Source organism: Apus apus, chromosome 4, assembly GCF_020740795.1.
Source record: "Apus apus isolate bApuApu2 chromosome 4, bApuApu2.pri.cur, whole genome shotgun sequence".
Lineage (NCBI taxonomy): Eukaryota > Metazoa > Chordata > Aves > Apodiformes > Apodidae > Apus > Apus apus.
Window position 1 is genome coordinate 107,123,970 of NC_067285.1, and position 23,266 is coordinate 107,147,235.

Genomic DNA, 23,266 nt, shown 5'->3' on the forward strand with positions numbered 1-23,266 from the left:
TAGGAAAACTGGGCTTTGGATCAATGCACGCACAATACGAAATACTTTGGTCTCAGGGCTTTTGAGGACATGCAGTGTGGTGCCATCAGAGTGCTGGCATCCTGTGGGAGGCCCTCAGCTGGCTTGGGGTGTGTCAGCACCCTTCCGTGGCCACCCCACCAACCCCTAGCACATGGGGCTCTGTTGTAATGCCAGAGGTGAGGGACATCTCTAGGCCTTTGGTGAGGCATGTCTCTCCTGGGGAGACACGGATCAGGAGAGGCACCCGCCAGGAGAACATCTAAGGATGGGGACACACTAGACAAGTCCTGCTCTCATTCTCTTCAGGCATTTTCTCCTGACCTCTGCCAGATTTGAGAAACCAGCCCTTGGGCTCACCCTGAGGTTGTTCATGTTTTTTCAGCCTGAATCCTTTGAGACCTGGCTGTGGGTCATGGGGGGACAGCTGGTGGTGCGCAGAAAGACGGGACAGAAAGGAAACACCAGCAGAGTTATGAGCATTGAAATCCCTCTTCTCCACATGACACAGAGGCCAGACTCTTCTGCTAAGAGAGCCTCTAGCCCCCGTGCATCCCCTCTCCTTTCTCATGGCATGCAAGTGGTCCCAAAACTTCCCTCACCACCTTAAAAAAAATGCCAACTCTTCTCAGGTGTGTCCTGCTTCTCCCAGTTGTTCCAGTCTTGCAGGACTTCTGCCTGCTAAGGACAAGCAAGCAGCACAGGTCTCAGTTAAAGTGCTCTCTGCCTCCAGATCTCCACTAGCACCCAGATCACTGGCAAAGAGCTGCCTCATCTTCAGTTGTGCCTGTCTCTCCCTTGCAGGCAAATGCAAGCACCAGGCCCCCGAGCACCAGCCCTCACTTTGAATTTCTCTGCTTTGGCTGCTTGTCTTCCAGTTCTTTAGCATGTCTTGAATGTGGTTTATTGTCTGCTAATAAAGAAAAGAGCGTTGCTCTCCAGCAATGGCAAGGTCCCAGCTTTCGTGCCCTGTTGCAGAGCCAGTTCCCGTCAGGGGAAGCAGCTATCACTGGAGGTTTTAAACAAACCACTGCTCCCCCCAAAAAAACCCCTCCTGTTATATAATGCTCTCCTTCCCCTCCTTTTAATGAAAACAACCAAGTAACTGTCTATTTTTACCACGGTAGGGATGGATCCAGCAGGCTTTAGCTTGTGCATAAAGCCTGGAAATCAGTGGGAGCTCTGCCTGCATGGGGAAGGGCTGCTGGACCCCCATCAGGAGCCACTAACACAGTGTAGTGCTCCTTGCTTCGGGCTGAGAGAGGGCAGAAAAACACAGGCCACAACACAGTACTCATTTTGCAAGTGACATTTGGTGTTAGCCAAAACATACCTCCGTGTGACGGAGGCATAGAGTAAAAGGCACATTCCTTTACCACATTATTACTGTAATATCCCAGTGCCTCCATGTTAATTTGTTCCCAGGAAATTCCATCATCACTGTTTCAAGCCTGTGGCAGTTCAAGCCATTTAGGATGATGGGAAATTACCCTGCTCAGGAAAACATAATAATAAAAACAGTGATTAAATTTGCCTTCATCCTTAGGCTGCACACCCTTATCAAACTCTGATGCAATATTTTTCAGTATAGAAAGATTCCAATTATGTTCTTAATAAATTATGAGAAATCAGCTGAAAGGGAGGGGTTGGGTTTTTCCTACGAATTCCAAAATAAGAATAATAATACCCCAAAAGGAATTCCCAAAATAAAATGTTTAGAAAAAGTTTATTGATATGGATTCTCTGTTCCAGAAAACCTGACCTTATGCAGTGGAAACATTGCCAGACTGAATCAGACGTGGTTGTGCTAATCTAGTAGTCAGGTCATCTGGCCATTGGGTCCAACAGCAACCAGCATTGACTGCTCCTAAAGAGAGCAATCGTGGACTGACCTGCTGTGGAAAAAAAAGTCCTTCTCAGCTTGGTTATTAGACCATCTTAAGCCTGAAAATTTGTGTCTCCTCTAAAACACCTTGTGCATCCAAGTCTTAACGTTCCAGTAGTTATGAGTGAGAACAGTCCTGTCAAATATATCCATAAATATACATAGACTTAAGCTTAACACTGCATAGATCTTGTTGCAAGTGATTTTATGTGTTAGTAGTTTCATAGTCAAATAAATATCTCATTCTATAATACCTTTATTGACTAGCAATGACACTACCAAAAAACTCAAACATACCTGAAAGTTAAAAGATTTTATTCTGTTACATATATTTGAGTCTAGACCTAGAGGAAAACTTCTTTAGCTTGGGTTTTGGGATTCAGCACAAAACATAGCAAGATTTTTGCTTAAATTTCCTAGTACTGAAGTCTTCACTATGTGAGAGTAGGTTTGCAGCTCCCAAGCAGTCAGGGTCTCCATCTTTTCTGCCCACCCTTGGGGTGTGATGGGAACCCACAGCTCAGTGCAGCTGCCCAACTTCTGACAATGCTTTATGTGCCAGTTTTTGAAACTGCTCAGTGGCTGTGGGCAGCAATCTGCATTGGACACCACTGGGCAGAGCTGTAGAGGTGATTATGTTTGTAGTTGGTTCATAGTTGAGCTGTGGAGGTCTGGGATGGGCAGGGTTGGCTCACAGTGAAAATCCCGCCGTGCTCCCAGGCCACAGGTCCCGTCATTCATGTCAGGCAGATGCAGCTGCGAACGTCCCCATGGGACAAGCAACTTTGAGTAACTTGCCACCTATTTTAGGATTCACCTTAGACAAGTCTGAACCACCTCTGGAAGTGCCTTCTTTCACCACCTGCCAAGAGAAGATAACCCAACAATTAGCTGAGGTTAAGTGTGAACCTGGACACATTTAATGTGAGATAAGTCTCATGCACAACACCACAGCCTTGTGCTGGTGTCCTTTTCCAACACAAGCCTCAGAGCATCCTCCCATTCCACCTGTGTCTCACTCACCTACTGGGAAGATGTGTAATGGAGACAACCAAAGAATATGTCCTCACAACCCCATTGTCACCATGTTTATCTTTTATTTTTTGAAAACATGGCTGTTTTTCCATGCAAAAAAAATGAACCTGAAACCCTGTTCTGCCTTTACCAGCTGACAAGTGACTCTGAGCCTTCACAGGCAGTTTTACTGCTGCCTTTGCCAGGGTCCTGCCTTCACATGGAACATTATTGGTCCAGGGGACAGCTCTGAATGAAGGTGCCCAATGTGCTTGTCATTGCTGTTGATTACCGTGCACAGAAAATCTGTGCACACGCACATGAAGACTGAGGATGAGTATAGGAAAATGTAAGGTTTGTAGTCAATTGCATCTTTTTTCCTTCTAGGATTTCTGTGTGTATCAGCATGTTCATATAAACCCCAAGAGAAGCAGTTGATGGCTGGGAAATGAGAGGCTGCAGTTAGATACTAAGAGGTTTGAAATAAGAAAGTAGATATAAATCTCAGTATTTCTTTGGCTTTGGGTTTTTGCTTGGAGTGGGCTGTGTGTGTTGCATTTCCAAAATTCCCTCTGTCCTCCTCTTTGCTGTTGTGCTGTTCCTATATTCCCCTATAATGAGATGTGGGAACAGCAGAGGAGCAGAAGAAATGGCTTTATGAAGGGAATGTTAAATAAATGTGAACTACACAGTACTTGGTTCCTACTGAAATGCCAGTCAATACATCCCAAGAAATTATCTGTTCTTTTTGACACTGAGATGACTGCAGTTCCATCTATGATTAAGACAGTCTGAATAGCTGCTTTTCTAGTGTGGCCACAGAACTAAGTTCAGAATGTAACATGTAAGTTGGTGTTTTTCTGAAACAGAACTGGCTTTGTTGTTTTCAGATAGAAATGAACAATGTAAAAAATTTTTTGGGATGAAATTCACTCAAAGCAGAGTCAAACTGATCCAAAATCCAACCTCAAAATAAATACTCATTTCCTGACATTATATTTAACATTTAAAATAAAGAAAATGCAGGTAGTCATCTAAATTACATTTTTTTCAAATAAGACATTTTATTTTAAGTATATTTCATTGACTATTTTTTCAAATTTCTTTTTTCCAGCCAAGCTATTTGACTCTTATCACAACACGTTGACCTGAAGTTGCAAATTTTGTCACCTAAGGCAGCCAGCAACAGCTTTCTGCTCTCCTAACAGATTCCTTTGTTTAGCCATATCCAACCTTCCCTCTCTCATCCAGGGATGTGAAAAGGATGGACAGCATTCCTGGCCAGGGAATGCTGTAATGGAGAAATAAAAGGGCACTGTGAACTTAACATGTTTATGGTTTAAGCCAAATGCAGCTGAATACAGTGGGAGTCTTTCCACTGATTTTGGTTCACTCTGCATCAGGCTGTTATGTTGGAGTCTGCACTTTTGCTTTACTAAGAAACATGAAGGTAACTGGGTGCATCTCTGTGGCTCCTGCAAACACACCTCCATGCAAACACTGCTCTCTACCACAGGAGTTAAGACCTTTGATTTGTTTGCTTGTTTTGTTTGTTTTTTTACATGACTCCTTTGTACCTCCCTTTTTTACCTTTCTTAGCAATCATCTCTTGAGCAGAGGCTCTATGAACCACTGGCAGCAGATCCAGCTTCCTGGGCTCCATCCTGCCCACCAGGGCCATGGCTGCAGCCCTCCTCCTAAGCTCAGGCAAAACAGGAGGTCCCACCAGCACTACAGCTTCCTGGCATGTTTTATTTATCCTGGTAAAGCCTTCCTGGGCTCAGACCCTGCTTTTGCCACCTTTTATATGTATTTCATCTCCATTATTGCCACAGTTGCACAGCAAAAGAGGAAACTGAGATGCAGAGGTTGCAAGACTTCTCTGGGCTGATGAAGGAAGTTCAGTAAGACACACCAGTAATTGAGATAAGCTTTTATCTCAGCATATCATGTATGCAGTTTCTGATCTCTAGCCACAGCTAGCCAGTCAGCTGTAAGCTGGGACTGAGTTATTGCCACTGGTAGAGGTGCATTTGCTTATGAGTTATTGCAGCATTTCTAATGCAAAATTCAACACCTGAAGGAAAAAACCCACAACCCACAGAGGAATGGGTTTAGATGCACATTCTTACTTAAAGCTTCCTTCCAGTGAACTGTCACCAAATCCTGTCTGCTTAGTGGCATCAACTGGTTATTTCAAGTCCATATTACCTTTTTCATTTTTTAATCCTTCTTCCTGTCTTCTGATTTATTGTTTTTAACCTTCACAGACCTTTTCTGCCTAACTTAGTATATTGTATGCACTAAATCTAAGGATTACAAAATGCTTGGAAGTGATTTAAGAATCTGACTTATTGCTCATTTCATAGGGTGGAAAATTGGGTCTTTTCTCTTTCCACATCAGAGGACATGCTGCTGGAGATAGACACTGAGCAGTGAGAGGAGACCCATGCTTTAAGCAGGTCAGGGTCTCTGTTCTGCGCAGTATATGCATTAATAACCACAAAAGCAACCCTGCACTACATGATGAACATGTGGAAACAGTTTTACTACTTAGAGAGGATCTCCAAGCCAAAGAAGAAGTTGTCTGATTTGTCAGCATCTGTGAAGCAGCTCCATTGAGACATGACTGTATTAGTTCTAGCTATGCATTCAGCCTTATTAAAGACTTATGTGTTAAGTCTGCCTCTAATAAAAACCTGCTTTGATTCGAGTTGGGCTTCCTTACCCTGCACGAGTCCCCTATTTTTCATGCAGGGTTAGCAGCATTTGCTACTGAGCTGATAAAATACTTCAAGCTCTTAACCCACCTGCTTATTTTTCAAGGATGCATATGAGCTTAACTGAATTTTCTAAAAAGCAAGCAGCTGTGGTCTCTGTCAGGAAGACCAAGTATAAGTCACTGCCAAACTGTGGTGACTGCAATACAGAGGCAGAGATGAGAGACTGGTGGAGAGGGCCAGATGATGACAGCTCTTCTGAGGGGAAAGAAACGGGGAGGTTAGGTGATATCCAAGGCTCAGAGGGCTTTATTAATTAGGTGCTTTGGGTATCTGGCTATCAAGAAGGTGCCTGCCTTCCCCAGCAGCATTTGAAGCCCACGGGCTATAGCTGGAGGCAGAAGCACTGTGCAATGGTGGGTGAAGGCATCTTTGATATCCTGGATAGCTTTCCAGCTGGTGTGTAAAATCCCTTATTTAAGTGGAGCTGCACTGATTTATACTTACTGGAAATCCAGTTTGAAGCTATTCAGTGGAAGCCAGGTCTGATATGTGTCATTTTTGCTGAGAGTTATTATTCCTCTGACACAGCTTGCTGCCTGGATTTAGTTCCTCCCAAAACTCATGTGTTCTTGGTTTATGTTTCATGGCCAACCTGGCCTCAATCACTCGAGGCCAAAAACAAGATCAAAAAGATTGATGTCTGCTAATGGCTGTTCAGTGGTTTTTCTGTGGTGCTTTATCAACCCTGTCACAAGCAATAATAAGAAGGAGAAGAATCCTAAAAGTCTTGGAGATCCTGCAAACCTAATTCCTCTCTGGCAATGGCTGCAGCTATTTTGCCATGCCTCGATCACCTCTGCCATGCCAGGGGTTGGCCTCCAAGTCCACTTTCCCCTTCTTGCTCTCAAGCTGCTCCTACTGAGAGTCTGGAACCTGCTGGAGCTCCAGTTCAGAGGCTCCTGATGAATGCCAGTTTCTCCACCAACGATCATGTGCCATTCACATTCAAATATTGTATCACTCTTCAGCAGACAAGACCCTGAAGGAAACACTGAGAACCCTTGTGGCAGTGTTTGCTGGAGTCCTGTTTGTGTGAAGTTTGCCAAAAACAGCCCTTGTGAGGACTCCAGAGAGTTTTCTTTGCTCTGGGGATTAGTTTGGAGATTCAGCTGGGAAAACTGACTTTTCTCCCCTTTACCCATGTCATGCCTTGAGTCCAGAGACTTCTGGGGTATTTTGCATGGTGTAAGGAGATATTATCTTCCAATATGCTGGGTTTGTTGAAATGTGTCTGGTAGGAGAGCAGAGCTAATTTTCTTTGCTTGGAGAGGGATGCTCTGCAAGGCAGAAGCTCTGCCAAAGTGGATGCCCAAATACTGCACACCCATGTCAAGGCATGGGCCTGGAAGAAGAGATTTGGCTGCCAAGAGAGTGGACTTTGCAGTCAATTAAAAAGGGGACGAAGGGAAATACTGCTCAGGAGCCCCCAGATATACTTTTTCTGCTGAGGTCTCCACTTCATTCCTCCTTTTCTCAGGTAGCCTGCTCTGCCCAGTCAGACGTTCAGGTTTTGAGAAGAGATGTCCTGCCCTTTGAGAACCATTGTGGCTCTCCAAATTACAGGGGTTCAGGGTTTAGTTTGAGGCTTAATTCAAGGTGAAATGCAAACTCTGTTACAGAGATGGTTATCTGGGAGATGTTTTGGTGACCTGGGGGGCTCTTCTGGGGTGACATCACCACAAGAGAGAGGCCCTGGAGAAGGACACATGAATGAAGATCTTGGCCCTTGGCTAATGGGACCAGGTATCCAAAGGGACCTATCTGTAGAGGAGAGGAGACACAAGGACTCGATTGTAAAGGACCAGAAAGAAGAAGCCATGTTGGGGGGATGCTGCCCCCCAGGATGCTGGTGCAGGGACCTCCCTCCAGTGTCACCACCACACTTTGTTCCCAGGGATGCACACATCACCTTGCCATGGCTGACCTATGTGATGTGCAACTGAACAAAGGCTGCTCTCTTCCCAGCTCCTTCTTTTAGCACCACTTAAATCGGAGACCCAAAAATGAGCCTCTGTCTTTTAAGATAAAAGGGATATCAGCTTTCATGGATTTTTTTCTCCTATTGTCAGAAATCAGGTCAAGGGGCTGGGTTAAACACATGCTGTCCAACATTTCCTCCAAGGTAAGTGCAACTTAACCCTCCTGCTTTGCCCTGTGCTGCCTTTTCTCAGGTTAGTTTTCATGATGGGAATGAGGACACAGAAGCTGTTTGGCCACACTGGAGGACAGTTTGTGCCTGCCTCCCAGTTTTATTTTAACTCTGAGTTGTCACCCTCTCTCTGAGTTTTTACATCTCATGTTAACACTGGAAGAAAACTAATCCAGGTTTTTACAGTGTTTCAATGACTTCTGATTCACAGGAGAGTCACCATCTTTATGAAGACTACTTTGTCAGTTATTACTTTGGAGGTTATACCCACCTGTGAGGCTCAGAGGAACAAGGACAAGTGAAGATTGTCTCAAAAGACAGGATTTTCATTTAGCTTCACCATATCCTTGGAATCCTGATAATCTGGGTGAGATCAAATCCGTATATGAGACAGACCCCTTTGGCTTCTGCAGCAGCAACAGAACAGAGGAAAGGAAATGCACTCAGCCCTGTCTCTGTAGGCTTGAGTGAATCTCTTGAACTATTTTTGTTCAGAAAGAGGGAAGCTGAGTGGGCTCATTCTCATTTTTTTAATTTGCAAAAAGCTGATTCTGATTGAAATTCATGCAGGCTTTCCCTCTTCGAGTCTTCATCACTCAGGGTTCCAGGATTTTTAGCAGCAAGGGTCTCATGTCCAGGCATGGGTTTGATGACACATCACAGATTCTCTCCATGATTATCAATCTCACAGCAGTCACAGGGAGGACAACCCCAAACAGCCCACTAATCTCCACAGCCCTGGCAAGATCCATGCTTGTTGAAGACATCCAGGGTGCTTTAGGGCTGGGGTGTAAGTGCAGGGCTCAGTCCCTGCTTCTGTGGGAGGCAATAAACAGTACCAAGAGCCGGCAGGAAAACACTAGAAAAGGGCAGGCGGAGGAAACCCAGAGTTGTTTTCAAATCAGGTCTGTACCTGTCCATCTGCAAGGCTGAAACTGATTCCAGCTCAGGGGATTATCCTATCCCTGCTCCAGTGTCTTTCAGTGTTGTTTTGAACTCAGGTTTGTGTGAAAGAAAATTAGGAAGCAGAGAAGAGGAGGTGCTGCTGGTGGAAGACATGAAATGTCAGTTTTCCCACCACAGAGCCTAACTGGTCCTGGATAAACAAAGCCCAAGATGTGCATATTGAAATTACATTTGTCTTATCTGTGATCAGGCATTGCTGGAAACAGAACTTGTGAAACAACAGTGTGAGAATAACAATTTTCACTGGTAGGGAACAAGCTGTTCTTGGAGTGTACAGGGGGTTTTGACAGTCTCATCAACAGACAGAGCCTATTATAAATGCTGCCTGATTCCTCCTGCATGCAGCCCAGACTGGCTTCAGGACCTGGCTCGAGTGCAGCAGGAGAAAAGTGCCTCCACAGGTTTCACAATTCCATCAGTTGCACATCTCCATCTTTAGGTACCTAAATATCCTTAGCAAGCTGGGAATGCCTCCTGCCATGTTCTCTAGTGGGATAAAACAAACATCCTCTCCTGGGGCTGCTGAAGGAGAAAATGTGCTGAAGGCCAGAAGATGCTCAGATGTTTTGCTGAGAGACAGCACCAAGAGCCTTGGGTGCTGAGAAAGTCATCAAGGAGGGCTGGGTGTGTACACAGATCTTCTGGGAGACGGGACAGACCCATCCATGTGTCCTGGTCTGTGCTGTACAGAACGGGGCCCCTTCAGGTACTGGAAGGCTGCTATAAGCTCTCCCTGGAACCTTCTCTTGTGTAGGCTGAACAACTCCAACTCTCTTAGCCTTTCTTCCTCGGAGAGGTGCTGCAGCCTTATGATCATCTTTGTGGCCCTCCACTGGGTTGGTTCAAGCAGGTCCAGGTCTTTCTTCTGTTGGGGGCTCTAGAACTGGACACAGTACTCCAAGTGGAGTCTCACCAGAACATAGTAGAGGGCACCTGAAACAGAAAGAACTCTGGGGTCTCTTCTCCCACCACTTCTACCTTGAAGTGGGGAGCACAAGCTGCATTTTCCTCCACTCATCTGAAAACAAAGATCTGGATGTGCACAGAATCCCTGCAGCATCATATAACTGTCTCTTACCTTCGTCTTGAGAGCTACTATAGTGGGACCCCTGCCTGGCTCTGTTTGAACCACGCTGCTGTTTCCCTGTATCACATTAGTTGCAGCCTTACCAAAACCCGGGTGGTCAGAAGTGCCTGATTTGTGTTCAGCACAACTCCAGACAGGCACAAGGCTCAGCACGAGCAGATCCCATTGCAAGACTGGGGTCTTGGAGCGTGCAAGTGTCTGTGTGCATAAGGGTTCCTGCACTTAGAGAAATAATGTTTCCCCTCCATCCAAAGCCAAGAGAATGAAATCCAAGCAAGCCTAAACTTCTTTACCATTGACGCCATAACAGCATTTGAGGTTTAGAAAAGGAGCGGAAAAAATGTGTTGCTGTAGTAAGGGAATTGTAAGAGGATCTTAGCCTTGGAATAACACACCCTTTAGTGAGGCTGCAAGCTCTGCAGCGCTTCCGCCTCCTCGAGATTTGTGAGGAGAGATGTGCCCCAAGGAATGCAAGTTATTCTGAGTGGGGAGAAAATGCTGTTGAGGGTGAATGGAAAGACATCCAGGAAAAACAGAAGCACTGATGTGCTCCCAGCTCCCAACTCCCACCCTCAGCTCCAACAGAAGCGTAATGCAGCAGTCTGGCAGGATTCATGGAAGTGCTTCATAGAAGCAGTTAAAAAGAGTGAGACTGCAGATCAAGGGGGAGGAGAACATGAGTCGTGCAGGACCTGGCTGCACGAAGCCCTGCTGGGGCAGATGGCAGGCAGCTCTCTGTGGGGCAGTGCTCCAACAAAGCTGACCTGTGGAGTGTTGCACCTTGTGCACAGATCTCTGCTTCTCCTTCCTGCCCAGCTGACACATTCCCATAGACTATAAGCTTTAAGAACTATCCCAGACAGCTGTTTGTCCCAAACTGTGCTCACTTACCTCTGGCCTGTAGGGACCAGAGTTATGTGTGGGTGAAGCCAGGACTGAGGTTGCTTCCGAGGGCTCAGTAGCCACTGGATCCATTGCAGTTTGACTTCAGATGGAAGTCATGAAGGTTGACAGCAGAGGAAACTCCAAACAACTTTTCACTCTCTCCTCCATGCATGACCAAAGGGAGTATTTCTTCCAGAACAGTTTTCATTTCATTGCTCTTCAAGCAAAGCTGCAGCTGTCCTTAGTACTCAGGGAGAGCAATTAAAGGCAAGAAATCATCTTTCCCACATTTCCCATTCTTAAATAGCCTTGTGTAATTTGGGCTGCCATCCACAGGTTCAGCATCTTATATGTAGTGATGTCAAAGCTGATTTACAATACAGGTATGACACCTGGAGTTACAAGAGGTAGCTCAATGAGAAACACCAGTTCAGTGTTTGATTATTATGGAAGGAAGAGAGGACAGAAATAAAATATTTTTCCTTTATCAGCCTGTAATGTGCCACTGCCTTTGTACAGTCTTGATTTCTCTGTCTCAAAAAAATCATAGCAGAGCTGGAAGATACAGAGATGACAATAGGCAGTGTCAAACGTCTGGGTAGTGTCTATATAAAGAATAACTAGAGTAGGACTCTTCATCCAGAAAAAAAAAGGAAAAATGGAGAGACACTATGAAACCAAAAGCCTGATGGAGAAGGAAACAACTGTTTGTCATCCATCCACCACAAGGGACCATAGGAAATCAGATGGAGCATGTTTGAAGAAGGTTGAAAAGGTGGTCCTCCATTCACTGAGTAGTTAAGCTCTGCAGTGATTTGTCAGAGGACACTGGCTGCAGAAGGTTCATGTGGGTTCAAGACCCCTGGACAATATTTTGCTATGCAGCACCATGGGAAAGAAACTCATTGAGGACTATGAAATGCCAAAAGATTTGTACTGGGTTAAGGAACCACAAATGTCTTGCCTCAGGTGTCTCTTAAGTGGAAAGGGAAAGGAAGGGAAGAGGAAGGGGAAGGGAAAGGGGAAGGGGAAGGGGAAGGGAAGGGAAGGGAAGGGAAGGAGGGAGGGAGGGAGGGAGGGAGGAAGGAAGGGAGGGAGGGAGGGAGGGAGGGAGGAAGGAAGGAAGGAAGGAAGGAAGGAAGGAAGGAAGGAAGGAAGGAAGGAAGGAAGGAAGGAAGGAAGGAAGGAAGGAAGGAAGGAAGGAAGGAAGGAAGGAAGGAAGGAAGGAAGGAAGGAAGGAAGGAAGGAAGGAAGGAAGGAAGGAAGGAAGGAAGGAAGGAAGGAAGGAAGGAAGGAAGGAAGGAAGGAAGGAAGGAAGGAAGGAAGGAAATTCTCCTAGTCCTGATGGGTGTAGGGAAAAGCCCAGATATGAAGGAATAAGAAAAATGAGGCAATGCCGACCGCTTGTGTTTCAGAAAAATAGATATTTGGGGAATGGGCTGGTGGGAAACATAGTAAAAACCCATTCTACATGAATATATCAACAGAGATTCACCAGTAATTATTGTCAGAGGGGGCAGTGAGTCCATTGTGTATGCAGGGAAGCAGCCCAGCTTCTAAAGAAGGACTAATTTAGTGAGTTCTTCTGAGAGTCATGCAACACCCTGGCTGCACATGACCCTGCTGTCTGGGAACTGAGGGCTGGCATAAAGGTTGAGACGGTAAGTGGACACTCTTCTGAAGTTTGGTGAAAGGCTGTTCCTGAGATTATGTTACCTGTTTTAGGGATTTAAGTACAGCTATTCATGCAGGACAGAGAATTTAGAGCTGGAGCCTCCTCTGGTTTATCATTGGGTTCAAACCAATGCTCCAGACACATCTCAATCAGAACCATCATGTTGTTGCTTGGCAATTGGCCAGGCTTGCAGCTAAAGCATTATCAAAACACACTCTGTGAGCAAGATCAGCCTGAATCTTAGAGATTGCAATAAGAGCTGAATATCTAACAGGAATTATTCTAGATTACATCACAAAAACATACATTGTATTAAGGTTCATGAATGAGGTAGGCTGAGGTCTTAGCACTTGGGATCTTGACCGTGTAGGTATCTACCATAGGAGAGATGAACAATATACACACAACAACATCTGTATCAGCACAGCTCACCCCAGCATGCCAAGCCAAGTTATGGATGCCAATTTCACTACTTACAGGTAGACCTGTCCTGTGGTCAAAAATCCAGGAAAGGCTTGAGTTGTGGAAAGAAAACTGCCATTTACTCTTGCCACATATTAGGCATCTAAAACTTTGGGGCCTGGTCCTAGCTGCTCACCTTGGAACTTTCTACAGGCAGAAAGGAGCATTTCTGGGGAGAAATAATTTAACTTATCTTTGACAGTTGTTCTAAAATGGAATTGTTAATCCTCTGGACATTGAGACATCCAAAACAACAAGTTTAGACTACAAGCTCACTTGCAGATGATTAACATTAGATGAGATAAAATTCCTGACAGGAATTCTTGAATTTTAATTCTGGCTTCAAATCTATTGGTAACAGCTCAAATATTTCCCTGCAAACTTCCCTTTCTCTAGAGTTTAAAGGAAAAAAAAGTTCACTCTTCTAACTTAGCAGAGACCTGAGCAGTTAAGGATTTGTAAAGTAAATCCTTATTCAAGATTCAATCAAATTTTGAATAAAGTGGCTAAAACCAGGCAGCGATAAAATGATGACAGACACTCTTCTTTTTGCTAGTGATGGGGTATTGCATGTAATAGGCTTTAGTTTTCCTAAGTTCTTCCTAATTACAGTTATTGTATTATTAAGTCTCTGTTCTTCTGTGATACAGGTGATAAAATTTAATGGAATTTCTGTAGCAGGCACAGTAGCTAAATCTGAACGAGGAGTCACTGCAATTGTGAGGGACGTGCTAAGCCCTGGCCTGATCCTGCCACCCAGTGTGCATGATATTTCCTTGCTTGAATGCTCCCATTAACCTCCTTGGAGCTATTTACATGCAGCAGCACTACAGGTTCACACCAGCCCTCAGAAACATGGTAGGCATTTGATGCATTCATCCACTAATTCTGCAAAGTGAACTAGGACAGATCTGCTGATGGAGAACATGGATTTTTTTTCAGTAGTTAGTTAATAAGTGTGTTCTCACACATTGATCCCCTATGAGACTGAGTATAAATGCATACCAAAGGGTAATTCTAATGGGTAGTGAGATTTTTAATTAACATTTGGAAAGGTTTTTAAACTCTTTCTCACAACAAATATGCAATTTAGGACAGCGGGCATAGGAGAAAAGATTAATTTTATTCTCCTTCTCTATGTGTAATGAGAAAATTTTGTCTCTGAATCAAGTGAATGAGAAAATGAATCCTTAAACAGTAGATTTCCACTCATAGCCAACAAGATCTGCTTATCTATGGGTAGATGTACAAAGCATCTGTATTTTGTTTATTGACCCCTTGCAGAAACTGTTCAAGCATGTCTGGAGTAAATAATTTGCATTTTCAAACATAACAAACTAAAAAGACAACGTGCAGGATTTTATAAAAACTGCTCTGTTGTACTTATGCGGTCTTACAAACTTCGCTGCTCTTGCAGGGGTGTAGCTGAGGACAGAAAGTTACCCTTGGAGTTTGGGTAGTTATATGAAATACATATGAAAAACCCCACGATATGCCTCTTAAAGTCATAAGTCAGTGGCTGGGTGACTGGTTTGAATTAGGACAATGAACAAAGACAAACGAAACATAATCCTGCATGTCTGTACACTCTGGAGGCTTTCATCGTCATTTGGTGTCAGTACTGAACCAAAAGTATTTAGGGAGGCAATATTATTGAACACAACAAATAGGAAGCAAAGCATAATTTTTTGTTAGGGGTAAGTCATCCCTTAGGCAGAAGCATTCCATCAGTCTTACTGCATTTCACTGCTCTGAACTATGGTTAATTTGTGGTTGGAAAAAATAGAGGCCCTGTGGTTGTTGAAAATTATATACTGTGTTTCCAGCTTAAAGGGAAACAAAAGGCATGTGTTGTAAATATAACCTTTTTTCTTTAATTTTAAAAACAAAAGTCCATTTGAATGCTTGGTTTGGGCTCTATGGGCACCTAGAGTAACCATATTTCACTGCCCATTTTGGAAAAATGTCTCCAGTGGCAGAATGAAATTCATTAGGGTTGAAAAATTGGCAGCTATGAGTTAACTGTGTTCTTGTGTTGAGCTCTTTACAATGGTGACAATATTTGCTCCCTGATGGTACAACTGGAAAATGAACATTCTTGTTTTGAGCAATGACGATTATTATCTGATAGATTAAATTGACAGCACAAATGTGGGAAGCTCCATTATTTGAGATCTTTAACTCAGGACCATAGCTTTTTCCAGAGGTTTTATGCCAGACATTATAGGCTTGAGGCAGGAACTGCTTGTTACAGCTTGTTTCTTCGGAGGTCAGGCTAAATGATCAAAATGATGGTTTTGACCTTAAGATTTTTGGCTCAGGGATTGCCATTTGGGATGTGGTTTTTATAAAGCTGAACCTTGACCGTAGGGACTCAGTTAACAGATATATGTAACTTTAATGGTGTTCTGAGCATGCTTTGTTTTCAAAAAATTGCATTTTTTCTACAGATCAGTGAGGCCTGAATATTGCCTGCTGCTTATCCAAGACACATAGTTAGGTAGTCAGAAATGAAAGATTTTCTCTTAGTACTCATGTAATGTTTTCAAAAGAGGAAAGCTTTTTTTCCTAAGGGGGTAAAACAGCTGTTGCCAGCTTGAGTGACACACTGAGGACCTACAAACCCAAAGGCCTGTGTTGGTGGGGACTGAACCAGGAAGAAGTTCTGGTAGCTTGGTGGTACAGAAGGCAGAGGTCCTCTGTGGACATAAGAGGGGTGGTGGAGGGTTTTGCACCACTGGTGTAACTGGCTGCTGGACTGAGACGAAGGCTCTAAAGAACTGCAAAACTGAATCTACCTCTTCCTGCTGTCACAAATCTATACATCTAGTGACATTTTTTGGGGGGTTAAAAGTCTCTGCTACCGAAAGTGACCCTGAAGCAGAATTTTTGAATGTGTCATAAGCCTGTTTTGCCCAATTTTATGCAGTTTCAGGGTCTCCCAGGGCTATAATCAGTGTCAGTTTGCCTTGGGGAATGTGCTCATATTATATTGATAGCTCTGCAGCTGGGCATTAATGACAAGTACTGCTGGTTCAGCCAGGGCTAGAAACAATGGATAAAGAGCTCATGATAAATGCTCAAAACTTGGCTGCATTGAATCTGGGTGCGAACAAAGCCCAAGCTCTAAAATTATGAGGCTTGTACATCACTAACACATACTCCTATATTTACTTGCATTAGGAAATACTAAGCATTTTATGGATTTTGTATGCCCCAGTTGGTTCTCTGTGCTGGCTAGGATTGTTATAGTCCCTCTGCCTTTGCAACTATATAGACATCAATAAAGATGAATGAAGCTGGGCAGTCAGATTCTAATTTATGCTGATCGTGTTGGATGGCTCAGGGCACTTCAGCACACATGCTTAGCCAGTGACCTTTCACACTCCCCTTCAGGATCAAAGCACTTTATTCGTCCACTTCCAAGAAAAGCACAAAGACAGAATTCCCCTTCAGCATGTCTTTATTAATCTACAAAGGGCCAAACCCTGGCACCTTTAATCTGTTCCTACTCGTCGCTGCAATTATATAAAGAGGAGATCATTGCCTTTAGAATTTTGGGCCCAAAATCAACATGTGGGATGGCCAAATTTTCGGTGGATGGATATAAGTGGAAAGGGGACCACTGATTTCAGACAGGATCTCTGTATCTCTCAGTTTTCCCTTGAGGCCAAAAGCTCTCTCTGTGAAGTTGTTACATTATGAGGAAAAGTTAAATTTCCCTGATTGATTTTTCCCTTTGCTGTTTTCAGTTGAACACTCACTGTCTTCTTGCAGAAATTTGTTGCGCTGGATCTTGCCTGGTTTGGGCAGGAGACCTTGGAGAGGTACACAGGGCTGAGCAGATCCATGGTGCTGGGTAGGACCTAATCAGATAACGCCTGATCTAGGTTTCTGATAACACAGATTCCTTCAAAACTAAGTGTGTTTAGAAAATATCTCTGAGTGCTCATGCAAGAAGAGCTATTTGTTGCAATCTGTTCGGGTCTCTGAGTCTCATTCTCAGGCTGTAACAGGCCAACTCCCACAAAACTCACTTCTCATTTGCAACTGTGTCAATGAAAGGAAAACCAGGGCATCTGATTCACACACACGAGAATAAAAAGCATTTTCAGCAATTGCAGATTGGTCACTATTTCAATTTTCCTCCTCCTGAATAATTTCCATACTTCTAAAAAGACAAACTTCTGTTCACTCCTTATGGTTTATGTTTGCTTGTGTTTGACACTATTTAAATGCACTTTAAAATACCAGGCAAACTAATTTTCTTTCTGGTGCTGATTTTTTTCTTCAAGCAATGTTCTGTCTGACTAAATTCCAATTAAAAAATTTACACAATACAACTATTTATGATTTTTTAAAATTTATTTTTCATCAGTTCCAACGGCAGTTAGTAATCACTGCAAGGATAAAACATTTGGTTAAAAACATTGCAATTAATCCATTTCCCTCAAGAGCACATCTGGTTTTCTACTGAATACCTTTTCACAGTGATCCCTGCTTTCCACAGTATTGTCTGTTTTAATTAAAAACATAAATGCATTTAAATACAATTGAAAATTAAATACTAATACTTGAAACAGCTGACAAGCTTGATGTCTGAATCCTGCTGAAAATATCAAGATTTTCCCCAGTCAGCATGTTTTTTAGGACAGCTCAAGGAATTTCTCTTTCATGAATGTTTCATCCGGCACAGAACATACCAGCTGAAAACCAATTAATAGCTAATGATAATTATCCAAGATTGAAACTTCTGCTGATATTCATTTTTAATGATGGTTTTGAAATATTAAAAGCAAGGAAATGGGCAGATCAGATGACAGATTCATAACCCAGAAGTGATGCCACCGACGGGTTTAATAAAATGAAGATGAATACATGCTTTTAATGAGCTAAGACAGAGTTAATATGTTAATGCAACATCAGTTTTTAGATGGCTGACCAGAGAGAAGTTCTTTTCTCCTGCTAGAATTTGGATCAAAGTTCAGTTGCAGGAGTTTATCCCACACTTTGGGGAATCAGGTAACAGGAGGAAGATCTCTTGGTCCACTACTGCCATGTGCCTGTTTGGAGCAGTGACATTTTCCTGCAGATCATCAAAGACCTCAGCACATGCTCTGGATGCTCCAAGATTGGTCATTTTAGATGCTCACAGCTCTTCTATGGGGCCTGCAATGGCTCTGAGGGGTGTGAACAAAAGAATTTACTAGGCATAAATGCACGCTGGTACAAATGGTGCAACACTAAACTGCTAGAGTTACAGCAAGTCAACATATGCACAGGCATACTGAGCTGAAAGGCTGTTATTTCATCTGAGCTCATACTCTAGTGCCTGGCTTTTGAAAACACACCCATAATGTACAAATTTGTGCATACATGGATTTTTGCATCACTTTGCAGTCTCTGTAGCCCTTTGTCCTTTCCCTGCCACAGGCACCGTTCTCCATGTGGGGTCTGTAGGACAGCTGAAGATGCAGATCTGCACACATCTGGTTTCTGGATACTTGTGCTATGAATGACTTTTGGTAATACAAAATGTCCGTGAATCAGTAACTGCTCCTGCAATCCCATTCTGCCCTTATAACAACAGTCTCAAAACCTTTTGTTTACAACATGCAAGACAAACAAAAGCCAGTGTGATGTTTTAAGAGCTCTGGCCACTTTGAGAGTTTTGCAGGTGCACTTGCAGGCACTGAAAGCAGAGGGCTATTTCTAGCCCCCAGCTAATTGCATTGCTGCGTTATATTCCTTGTCTTGTTTATTCCCCAGCAAGAAGGGTACAGCAGTGCTAAGAAGGAACATTCCTGATCCAAACACATGTATTTACTACATGGCCTTGAAAAACTGCTCCTTTAGCCTGGGTCTCACTCAAATTCAGAGGCACTTGCTGAGACTTTACAGTTTCTGAGCTGCTTTGGGCTCCTTGCTGCCACAGGTTTTTTTCAGACAAGTGCTAAAAAGGACCATGTTGCCATCCCCTCTCAGGCCAAAGCATTTGGCAGCATGATGGGAGATTTTCAGCCCAGAGACTCACACCACTGGGGTGTAAACCAGCATCTCCTGACAGGATGCTCATGCTGTTGCCTCCTTCTGGGTTTGTGCCAGCTTCATTCCTGTAGAGGTTTAAAGGGGGCCAGGTACCAAGTGGATCTTTGAAAGCCTCCTGCTTTCTTTGATCTACCTATAATGATGTTCCTATTATGGCTTATTTGCCTGCAGGACAGCATGGCAATGGAAATCTCTTTGGGAATGAGACAGAGAGTTCATTATTTGTGAGCTCCTGGAAAAGGAGATCCACAGCTTTTTGGTAAGAAGATGGCCATGGGAAACTTTGCAGTAAGTCAACAATGCAAACAAGTTCCTGGCCTCAGAAAAGAGATGTTAGGCCTTAGAAACCCGAAGAGGGGGTCTCTGCAGGGACAAGGGTTGCAGTTCTCTGCTGATTCCCTCCATCTGAATGAGGACAACTGCAAATAAAGCATCTGCAAGAGGAAAATCTGGTTTGAGCAAATTACACCCATGTTTTACTTTGCTGTCAACCATAAAACTATTAGCACTTGTGCAGGGTATGGGGTAAAACTATTCACCTTTTAATTTCAGTCAGCAAGCTGGTATTAGGACTGGGAACGCACAGCATCAGTGAGTCCAAGGCTCCCACTGCACTGTCAGATGGCAATATCAGCTGATGAATTTATTCCATGAATACTCGAGCTTTCCCACCAGACAAGTATTCACCTTGCTGCAGTAACAGTCAAAGAAGATGTCCTACAGGAGGGAAACAGCCTCATAAGTTCTCACGATTCAGGAACAACAGAGTAACTAGACGGATGCTGCCATTACAGACATTTTTCCAGTTCCTGTGCAATGTTTGCATGCTCCAAAGATGATGTGCACTCTGCAGGCAGGGACATGCTGCTGCTAACCAGAATGGACACATGTCCCTGGGCTTTATCTAACATCTGGCCTTGCTTTGATGCTATCTCAGGAGGGAAAGGTCAGGGAAAATTGCTATCTTGTCCCAACAAATTGAGCAGATAAGAAAAGTCCTGCAATACGAGTTGGCAAAGATGACTGCCTTTTTAAAGTCAGCTTGCCACAGTGGGATGGATGACAATCCAGTGCTGGCAATGCTGCCAGCACCCCAGCTGGTGAGGAAGCCTGGGCTGAGCAGCTCTGAGTGCTACAGAGCTGACTGGAGCTGAGGCCATGACCCATGCAGCTAGATCAGTAGCAAATATGTGAGGCAAAAGTCCCTTTTGGCCCAGGCTGTGAGTGAGTATAGAGCTGTAGCCTTGGGGTTCAGTCTGAGCACAACAGCAGCCCATTACAGAATGCCTGAAGCACTGGAGACACCACACCTGTAAATCAAAGAAGAGCTGAAGACAACAGGAAAGGAGAGGACCTTAGTCTTCACCCCGGAAGGGCTGATGGTCTCTTTGCAGCTCTTTAATGACACGTAGCATCCACAGAGCTCACTGTGCTGCAGTCCAGGGCTATTTGTCCTTGGTGACTATGGTCATCTCACAGCATGTCCTCTCCTGTCCCTTCCCATCCTTGTGTGACCTGACACAGATGGCATTGCCACACCACATGACGCAGCAGCACTGCTGGCAGGGGACGCTTTCACATCAGGCGACTGGCACAGCATGAGGCAAGTCCTGCTTGTCCCTGCCAGAGGCTCACCTGTTTTCAAAATCAGTGAGGGAAGCCACGAGGGAAGATGCAGTAATATCACTATTAAAAATGTTATGTCATCAGTAGGAAGTTAAATGAAAAGTGAGGAGCCAGCTAGCTTTCCAGGGAAAGTCAAAGGGTAAGTTTGTGTATATATATACATATATATATATATACACACACCTTTGTATGTGTATTTATTTGCATCTATGTAGAAGATGAAGATGGTTTTAGAAAAGGATCTGCACACTTCCTGTATTTCCTCTGGTATGCTGTTTCCTCAGATAACGTCAGTGACTGATGTGTGGGGGTTGCTACACATCTATTTCCCACTGCAGACAGAGCTATTACTTGAGTAATCAATATTTAATCTCTATTAGGGGGAGTAATTTTTAAGCGTACTTTAAAAAGCACATCTGAAGCACTTGGTATCAATCATAGCCATGCAGAGCTGTGCTAAACTCGGTCTTCATCTCAAGAGGGGATTTTTTGGAAGGCCTTTGCAGGGGGGAGAAAGGAAGGAAGGAAACCCAAGAAACTGTGAAAGCTGTAGCTATTTCAGGCAACAGAGTGAGTCCAAAATAGCACAGGTTTGATTCACACCCTGTTTTTTGTGAAGGGGATAGAGAACATGGGGAAAGGGCAGCAGGATCTGCTCTGCCATGAGTCAAAAGCAGCAGACAGAGCTCCAGTGATGCCCCTCTCCTCTGCTCCCAGACAGGCAGCTTGGTCAGAGCTGAAACATTTTGCAGTGAGGTGTCAGTTTGTAGCTGGAGAGGCTTGGGACAGGCTGACAGAGCCAGGCTCAACTGCTAGAGGCTGGCTAGGAATGTGGAGAATCAGATTTAATCCTTTCCCTCCCTACTTTGGAGTGATCCAGGATGAAGATGCTGGTGTGGGTCAAGTAAGGGAGGAATTTGAATCAGTTCTGGTTGGACCTTTCCTGTCTCTTACTCATGGCATATTTTCAAAGCAGCCTCAGGAGACAGAATCACCAGGTTTGCGCAGTGTCCCCAGCACACAGGGTACCAAGGGATGAGAAGTGAACTTCCCTGTCTCTGGGACTACCAGTGGTCAGATTGGTTCTAGTTCAGGCATTGTTTGCAGCTGTGTGAGAGCAGGCTGTTTCTCCCTGTCCGTGCTGGCTGCCTCCAGGGACCATGAGAACTCCCAGCCTCTCCCTCCCAAAGAACTCCATCATCATCTAGCAATATAGATTTTTATGCTAAAATGCCCTTTGTCAGCATTCAGAGCTATTCAGAAGGTGAATTCAGTAGGAACTGGACAGTGCAACTCTCCTGGCTTTGAAGTGAAAATTGTGCCAATTTTAACAATATTTGAAGAAATCAGGAGAAAGGAAAGGGCAAAGGTGTATGTGTATGCCCAGCATTGAAACTTGCCCAACACATCAATTTTCTACCTATTGCAGTGATATAAACTTGTGACTGCTCTCCCCAGGAGCTAACTGCTCTCAGAAATACACACAGGATTGGACACCTTTAACAGCAAAGAGACATTTTGTTTGTATGTTATTTGGCTAAAGACTTTGAGAAAACATTTAGGTGCATGGCATATAGAGAAGATGGGGGCAGAGGGGGTTTGAGATTGATAAAAAATAAACACTGAGTCAACACAGCTTCATTATTTGCAGACGTGGTTCAAGGCCAGCAGAACGCACCAGGCACACAGAGGGCACGCTGGCCCAAGGCTGCTGAAAGTTAATATTGTGCAATATTTCTGAAGATGTGGAATAACAAACTATTCCAAAAGCCATGCTCAGTCCAATAGAGATAGAAAAAGACACTTATGCCCTTAGTTTTGTTTGCTTCCAGGCTCTGCTTTCTGACTGCCACTGAATACGTTGTGGCTTGCTTCTGGGCTCCTGTTTGCAGAGGATCTCAGCACTTTCTAGAACTAAAAAAAATGCTCAGTCTGACTGAAAAAATTATTTATTCCAGGATCTGCTCCTTACAGACAGTGCAGAAGTGCCAAGATTGGCTCTGGTTTATAAACAGCGGGAATACAGGGTTTTTTTCTCCAAAGGGAGACAACTCCTTAAGACATTAACTGCTGTGGCTGCTGCATCTCCTGCCTGGCCAGAGCCAAAGACACTATTCTGACTTATTTAAAAATTAACGCTTACTGGTCTGATCAGCTTGAAGTGCCAGTCCATTCTAGGGGTGAGCCTGAAGATTTCTGTCATGACAGTTCAAAGTCTGATAATATCTATGGAGTTATCTCATGTCTGGCAGCAGCCCCTTCCAGGAGCTGCAGGGGAAATGCAAGAAACACACAGCAAATGCCCACAAAATAGTTAATGAGTGGGAAGAGTTTAATCTCTTTGCTAGTGGGAACTTCTTTCTTAGATTTGTAGGAGCTTTTATCCCTTCTGAAAAGGAATATATTGGCTCTTAACTGCTGTAGAAGTTCTCAAAAATCATTAGACATGCTTATTTATTTATTTATTTATTTTAAACTTTGCCTAAAATAAGGCAGTTTGACTTGTTACTGGGGAGAAGATGTGAGAACAAAACATCCCCTGACAGAACTTGGCCACCTTGTTTAATGTTCTCCTGGAAATCTCTGGGATACTGAGCATGAAGTGGGTTTAAGAAAGTGACGAAACAAGAGGTTTGAATAAAGCTGTGATGGTGGAAAACATTTGCAG